The sequence below is a fragment of the Rattus norvegicus genome, chromosome 13, assembly GCF_036323735.1.
Source record: "Rattus norvegicus strain BN/NHsdMcwi chromosome 13, GRCr8, whole genome shotgun sequence".
Classification (NCBI taxonomy): domain Eukaryota; kingdom Metazoa; phylum Chordata; class Mammalia; order Rodentia; family Muridae; genus Rattus; species Rattus norvegicus.
In genome coordinates this window covers 68,256,876-68,264,801 of record NC_086031.1, presented here as the reverse complement: position 1 = coordinate 68,264,801, position 7,926 = coordinate 68,256,876, and positions in this window count along the sequence as shown.

Below are 7,926 nucleotides of genomic sequence, written 5' to 3'. Positions count from 1 at the left end.
TTCCCAGCAACCACATGGTGGCTCACAACCATCTGTAATGAGATCTGGTGCCCTCTTCTGGTGTGTCTGAAAACAGCGACAGTGTACTTATAATATCATAAATGAATAAATCTTTAAAAAAAAAAAAAGTGTTATGCTAGCCAGGCATGATAGTGCATGCCTTTAATACTAGCACTAGGAGGCAGAGGCAGGCTGATCTCTGTGAGTTCAAAGCCAGCCTGGTCTACAAGGTACGGGACAGCCAGGGCTACAGAGAAACCCTGTCTCGAGAAAACAAACAAACAAACAAACTAATTACTTGTTTCAGTGCTGTGACCAAATGCCGGATGTCTTAGTCAGGGTTTTATTGCTGTGAAGAGACACCAGGACCAAGGCAACTCTTATAAAAACAAACATTTCATTAAGGCTGGCTTACAGTTTCAGAGGTTCAGGCCATTATCATCATGGTGGGAAGCATGGCGTGGGACAGACTGGAGAAGGAGCTGAAAGTTCTACATCTTGATCTGAAGGCATCCAGAAAGAGACTGTCTTCTGCGGGCAGCCAGAAGGAGATTGCCTTCCATACTGGGTGCAGATTGAGTTTGAGGTCAAAAGACCTCAAAACCCACCTCACAGTGACACACTTCCAACAAGGCTATACATACTCCAACAAGGTCACACCTCTCAATAGTGCCACTTCCTATGGGCCAAGCACTCGAGCACATGAACCCAAGGGGGCCATAGCTATTCAAACCACCACACCTGACAAGAAGCAATTTAAGGGAGGAAAGATGTATTCTGGCTTACAGCTCGGGGATCATTTTATTACTGTAGGAACATGCAGAAAAAGCTGGGGGAAACACGGGGGTGGGAAGCCACTAGTCACATTGAGGCAGATTCCAATGGCAGAGTGAACAGGAAGTGGGGTCAGGCTATGAAGCCTCAAGGCTGGTCCCTCGGTGACCCACTCCCTCCAGGGATGCTTTGCCTCCTGAAGGTTCCACATTCTTACAAAACAGTATCGCTAACTGGGGACCGAGTACAAGTGAGTAAGAGGAATGGTTCACATTCCAGCCACAAGTGTGTCTTTCCTTGCTAAAGCTGTCATCCCTAACCAACCTGGGGCCAACAGTTTTGTCCCTGCGTGGCCTGCCTGCAGATCCAAGGATGTATCAACATGTCCATCAGCACCAGCCTCATTTGCACACCCCTGGGTTTCCTGCCTACCTCCAGGATAACACCTCCCTTGCTTTAGTCAACAGTGATTAGATCCGGACACTTTAAATTGCTGCCACATTATGTCAAGATGTCCAATGTGGCCATAGTGAAAGCTTTCTCCTGGGGGGCCAGTCCGCCATGTTCTCAGAAGTGCGTTTATGTTATACATGCCCCTCACTCTCCACATGACCAATGTATTACGTCACTCGGTGAAAACGCTAACGTGCAGAGGGGTTATTTCTTACGAATTAGTCAGAAGACAGAGGAATGTCCAGGACGGCCTGTTCAGGATGTCATTGTGAGCATCCTTGCTGTCCATCTCGGCAAAGGAAGTTTTCTGTGGTAGTCATGGCCTGGGGCCCACACATATCAGGCAAGTACTCTACCACTGGACTACAACTCCAATCCAAAGGATTTTTCTACAGGAATTTTCTTCAAAAAGAGTCAGTCAGGCTGGCCAAATGGTTCAGGAGGTGAAAGTACTTGCTTACGACCCAAGTTCCATCTCAGAACCTGTGGCGAAAGGCAAAACCTCATTCCTGAAGTACCTCTGTGGTCTCCACACCCCACCTTACTCTCTCTCTCTCTCTCTCTCTCTCTCTCTCTCTCTCTCTCTTTCTCCCTCTCTCCCTCTCTCCTCTCTCTCTCTCTCTTTCTCTCCTCCCTCCCCTCTCTTTTACACACACACACTCGCGTGCACACATACACATACATACACATGCATGCTCATGAGTACACACACACATACACACCATATACAGCATACATGCAATAATAAATAATTTTCAAAGCTTAAATAAAAGAAGCAAGGGCTGGAGCTGGCAGCTCAGTTGATAGACTGATTGCTTAGCACACAGGAAAGGAGGCCTTAAATTCAGACCCCAACCCTAGGTGCGGTGGCACACGTCTGTCATCCCAGCCCCTGGGAGATGAACACAGCATGATCAGAACGTCACTGTCATCTTCAACAATACAGCAAGGTTCAGGCGGCCTACAAGGAATTGTGTCTTGAATTCTTTTTTTAATTTTGAAGAGGGGTGAACATATCCCAGAGTTAACTGAAGTCAAGCCGTAAAGACCACCTCCGGGTCCTCAGCTCGAAGCTTTCTATCTACCTGCTGTGTTGCCCGTGTAAAAAATCAAAAAGTGAGGTGGGGAGGTTGAAATAGAAAGCTATCAAGTCGAAGGGGTTGAAACACGGATATTTTAAGAAACTACATTAGTCAAAATCTAAGAAATGAAAGACACCGAGTCATAGGATGAGAAAATGATGTGGTTTTGTGTTGGAATGTTCCAGAGAAAGGCCCCTTTCAGGACAGTGCTATATAAAGCTCCCAGAGGAGAAGACTGCTTTGTTCTCATTTTAGAAACAGAAAATCCCCTGCACCCAAAATTCCAAAGTCCTCTATACATGTTTTCCGACAGCTCCACCCCCCCACCCTGTAATGCCACTTCCAGGCAAAGCCTAAGCAGGTTGGTTGGGGTGATCCCAATCTCATTCTAGGGCCTTTGACGTGACCCAATGAAGAGTGTCTTCCTTTTTCTCTTTATCATTTATTTGTGATTAGATATTGTTATCATCCCTGTGTCAGTTGGGGGCCAAGTAGGAGACTTGATGATGTTTTCATGGCAGAGTATTTAACAAGGAGACTTTGGGCGTGAACACTGGGAGGCCAGAGGACAACCTTAGGTTGCTCTTCAGGAACCATCTGCCTGGCTTTTGTGGCTTCTGGGGACTGAGTTCAGGTCCCTGCTAGAGCAAGGAAAGCATCTCGCCAAGTGCGCCATCTGCCTGGCCTCGTGGAGAGTTCATTTCTGGTTGACTGTTCTCTGAGTTAACGCTAACAATTTGTCCAAGGTAAACGTTAAGAAGACATCGCAACTTTGAAACTCTCTTTTGTCATACCTCAATTTAAAAAAAAATATTCTAGAAGCCTTAAAAACTGATCCAGGCCTGGCTTCCTACCTACCCGCTCTGGCATACTGTCTTACTAAAAAGTGACGTCGTCTATCTATCCTTAGAGGACATTTCCTTCCCAAAAGACTCCTACAGTAAGCCTTCTGCTAATAGGAAATGTTTATAACTCAAAGGAGAAGGGAGTGCTGCCTCTCACGACAGCCTTGGGCTCACAATTTATTGGGCCTATGAGGTCTTTGGCTCTCATTCACCTAGGTTTTTCACTCTGAAATCCTCCTTCTAGGACACCCTACTCCAACACTGCTCACTGAATGGCAAGGCAAACTGTGACCACCCCAGTCTTGAAAATAAATAAGTTATGAAAAAGTAGGGTTTAGAGGTTTGCTCTGATACCAAGGAAACCATGAGGTACCGGACAGATGGTTCATCAGTTAAGTGTACTGGTTGTTCTTCAAGACACCAGTGCAATCCCAGTTTACAACCATCTATAATTCAATCCCACAGAATCTGATGCCCTCTTCTGGCCTCTGTGGATCCTGCATGCATGTGGTGCATAGACATCTACACAGGCAAAACACCCATTTAAAAAAAAAAGACAAAAAAAAAAACACAAACGAACTGAGCAAACCATGAGTCTTGGGAAACACTTGGAAATTTCAGAAAGAAATAGAAATCAAATACAGCCCTGGTACTTAGATCGGCTGCCAAACATAAAATAGGTCGTCAACGAAATGGGATCATGTTCTACACGATTTAAAAATCACCTTCTCTTCACTTCCCTTCTCTGTAGATGATAAAATGTTCCCAGCTCATTACTTAGTCCGAGGACAACCTTGAACGTATATCCTTCTGCCTCCTCCCCAGAGTTCACATTGCAAGCATGAGCCTTCCCACCCGGCAGTGTGTACTGCTGTGAATCAAGCTCAGGGCCTCGTGCATACCACACAAATACCATATCCCCACACCCCACTCCTTATTAGTAGCATTTTAGTGGTTATACACTGCGTGCTATAAATGCAGGGCAGTTTATTTCTACAGTCCTCTAGTGGGGACATTCCTACTGTGATAATTACCATTCTAAGAAATTATTGTTCTTAGCTGGTGGTGATGGCGCATGCCTTAATTCCAGCTCTAAGTTGGCAGAGGCAGGCAGATATCTGTGAGTTTTGAGGCCAGCCTGGTCTACAGAGCGAGCTCCAGGACAGCTGAGGCTACACAGAGAAACCTTGTCTTGAAAAACTAAAAGGGGGCTGGAGAGATGGCTCAGCGGTTAAGAGCACTGACTGTTCTTCCAGAGGTCCTGAGTTCCAGCAACCACATGATGACTCACGGCCATATGTAAATGAGATCTGATGTCCTCTTCTGGTGTGTCTGCAAATAGCTACAGTGTGCTCATATGTAATAAATAAATAAATGTTTTTAAAAAGAAAAAAGAAAAAAAAAGAAAGTTATTCTTGCAGTCAGCCATACCATCATCATTACATCCTCTGCACAAATTCCCAGAAGTGAACTAGTAAGGTTGTGTACTTTGTAATGATTTGAGGTCCACATTCATGAAAAAAAAAAAAAGTCCATCAACACCACCAGTTCCATACAATAGAACCTACCCAAAGCCTACCTCAAGGAATAAAGAGAGCCTGTTTCCTCTTTGTGTTGAACTATCCTGTATGACGGTAAATTGGTACAGAAACAGTTTGGGTTTATTAAAAGGACTTGCCGGGGTTGGGGATTTAGCTCAGTGGTAGAGCGCTTGCCTAGCAACCGCAAGGCCCTGGGTTCGGTCCCCAGCTCCGAAAAAAAAGAAAAAAGAAAAAAAAAAAAAAAAAGAGGACTTGCCACGTGGCTACTTTAAACAATGATATCTCTTGGCACGTTCAAGGCATGATCCAGTTTAAAATATGATTTTAGTCTGGCCTGGTGGAACATGCTTTTAATCTTAGCACTTGGAGGCAGAGATAAGGGAGTCTCCATGAATGTGAGGCCAGCCTACTCTGCATATTTAATAATAAATATTTAAAAATTAATATGGGGGACCTAAGAGATGGCCCAGTGGTTAAAAGTACTTAGGTTTTTGCAAAGACCCTAGCACCCACATGGTAGTGTTTAAACATCTGTAATTCTAAATCCCACAGGATCTGACACCTTCTTCTGACCTCTATAGGCACCTCGCATACACACAGTTCACATACATACATACATGTAGGCAAAACACTCAAACATACAAAATAAGATAAATAGGTTTTTAAAAAAGATTTTAATCAAGTAAATAAATTAAGTATAATGGGGAAAGGAGGGGAAGGAGATTGCTCTGTCAGTAAAAGGGTTTTCACTAAGCAAAAGGACCTGAATGAATTTGGATTCCCAGCAGCCACATAAGAAACTAAGCACATGACACACGCTTACAATCCCAGCACTGAGGAGGCAACTGGAAGAGCATCCTAGGGCTTGCTGGTCAGTCCACATAGATGAATCTGTAAGACCCTGCCTCAAAGACTAAGATAGAGGGGCTGGAGATTTGACTTGGCTGTTAAGAGCATGGGCTGCTCTTCCAGAGAACCTGGGTTCGATTCCCAGCACCTACACAGGTGCTCACAACTTCCTTTAACACCAGTTCCATGGGATCTAACACCCTCTTCTGGCCTCCTTGGGCACGGGGCATCCACATGGTAAAGAGGCACACGAATAGGCAGAACACTCATGCACATAAAAATAATAAATAAACAAATAAAGATAAGGTGAGGATTAGAGGAAAAGATCCAGCTTTGACCTCTCACCCCCACATTCATGCATATATATATGTATATATATAAACATGCATACATATATACACATAAAAAATAAGATAAAATGTGATTTTAAGTTTCTGTAGAAGTCTTTCATAGCATAACTAATACAGAACCAGTGTAGAAAATAAGGCTTCTCTCTGTTTGATTTTCTTTTCAGAGAGAATGCCAGCTCTCAAAGGACTCTCCTTCTGCCCTCTCTTGAGAGGAGCTTCGCCAGCACAGCACCATTCTCCTGAACTTAATCCATCTCCTATTTCATATTCCGTTTCCCATCATTCCCTGGATAAACACGGCAGCGCCCACATGAAGACTGCAGCCCACACTCACCCATCCCTTCACTGAACTCCTATTATACTTATTGTCTGTACCACACAATTAGCACTTTATTATATACTGTCTTGTTCCCTAATTGTCTGTACCACACAATTTAGCACTTTCATTACATTCTGTCAGATTCTGTAACTGTGCCGTGTATTTTTGTCCCATCTCTCTGCCTAGATTACAAGCACAGGGTGGCAGGGTCCCCGTCCCGCATTACCATCTCCCACAGCACAGTTGCTTGGCCAAGCACAGACCCCCAACAAGTCCTGGTTGGTGGGAAATGAGGAGGTTGGAAGATGGTTTAGTTGAGTTTCTGGTGGACTTTAAACAATCTGAGTTGCCTAGGCTTGCAGTGGGAAACAAACTGAGGCACCAGGTAACAAAGGGGTACCATTGTCATCCCTCCCTGTCCCTCTGTCCCACCTGCCCTGAGGCTTACAAAGTCATTTAGTCTGGTTTTCTATGTATACAAAACAGGAAGGCCAAAACGTATGACAACACATAGGTCCCATCCAATGATTTGCACTACAGCATTCTCCCGCCAGGAGCTTGAGAGCGATTATTCTTGGAAATTAGAGAGACTTCGAACCTACTGCATGGTCCTCAACTGACTGCTTGTTCTTTCTCCTGTCCCTCTGAAGCTATCTCCCACTCCTTGTCTCTGTGATGATTCTAGTGTCCGTTAGGTGCGATGTGGCTGAGTGTCTGCAGCCTGCTGGAATAGTCTTACTTTTCTCAATTCCTGCCACAGCCATGCCTTGAAGTAAATGGGAAGCCTTATTATAAACATAATAAGTATGATTGATACTTCTGTTCGCCTCGCACACTCTTTGAACAGTGTCTGCCTGGGCTGTGATTCATAAGCTCGTCCCTCGGTGAGTGTAGAAAATGAAGTCAGACAGAGTCCCGCAATTAATTTCTCTTCCCAGCCGAGGTTGTTTCTATTTAATGACCTGCCACGTGACATCAGAGTTACTTCTAAAGTACTAAGAGAAGGAGAACCCCACCTCCATCAGAATCCCTGCCACCGGCTGTGATTCTCGCCTCTGCTGTAAACACTCAGGTGACCTGATCCTAAGGCTTGACCGGTCTCTCTGACTCTGGGATGATGTAAAAAGATTCCATCACTGAGTGCCGCCTGACTTTCCCTGTTTGATCAATAGGTTTTGCCACACCGCATCCTTTTGCGCTTTTGTTCTTGTTGTTTAACAACTGATAGGTACACAATAAAATCTACCAAGAAGGACAGTTGTGCAATGTGTGACTCTCTCGGGACTGGAGAGGGAAACCTGTCCAGGAAGAGCTTTCATGGAGGGGCTTTCCCATCCCTGAGGCGCTAAGTGGTCTTCTCAGGCTCCTGAGTAAGACAGAGGACTTGCTTAAGAACACTTTCCTTGGCTTGCACTGCAGAGTTTCCCTTCCGTGAAACTACCTGCTGCCTTGGCCCTCCATGTCAGCTGTCCGGATTCATTTGATCTCTCAGAAGTGTTTATGTAGGTCAGCCACGTCACAGGCGGGGTATTGCATGCTGGAGATAGGAAAATAAACACCACTCGGGCAGACTCACATTCCAGCAAAGGACACCTAATGGAGGCAGACAATAGACAGTTCGCACATAGAAGATCACTGTGAGAAATCAGGTCCTGCCAGGCCTGGTGACACACACTTTTAATCCCAGCACTGGGGAGGCGGAGACAGGCAGAT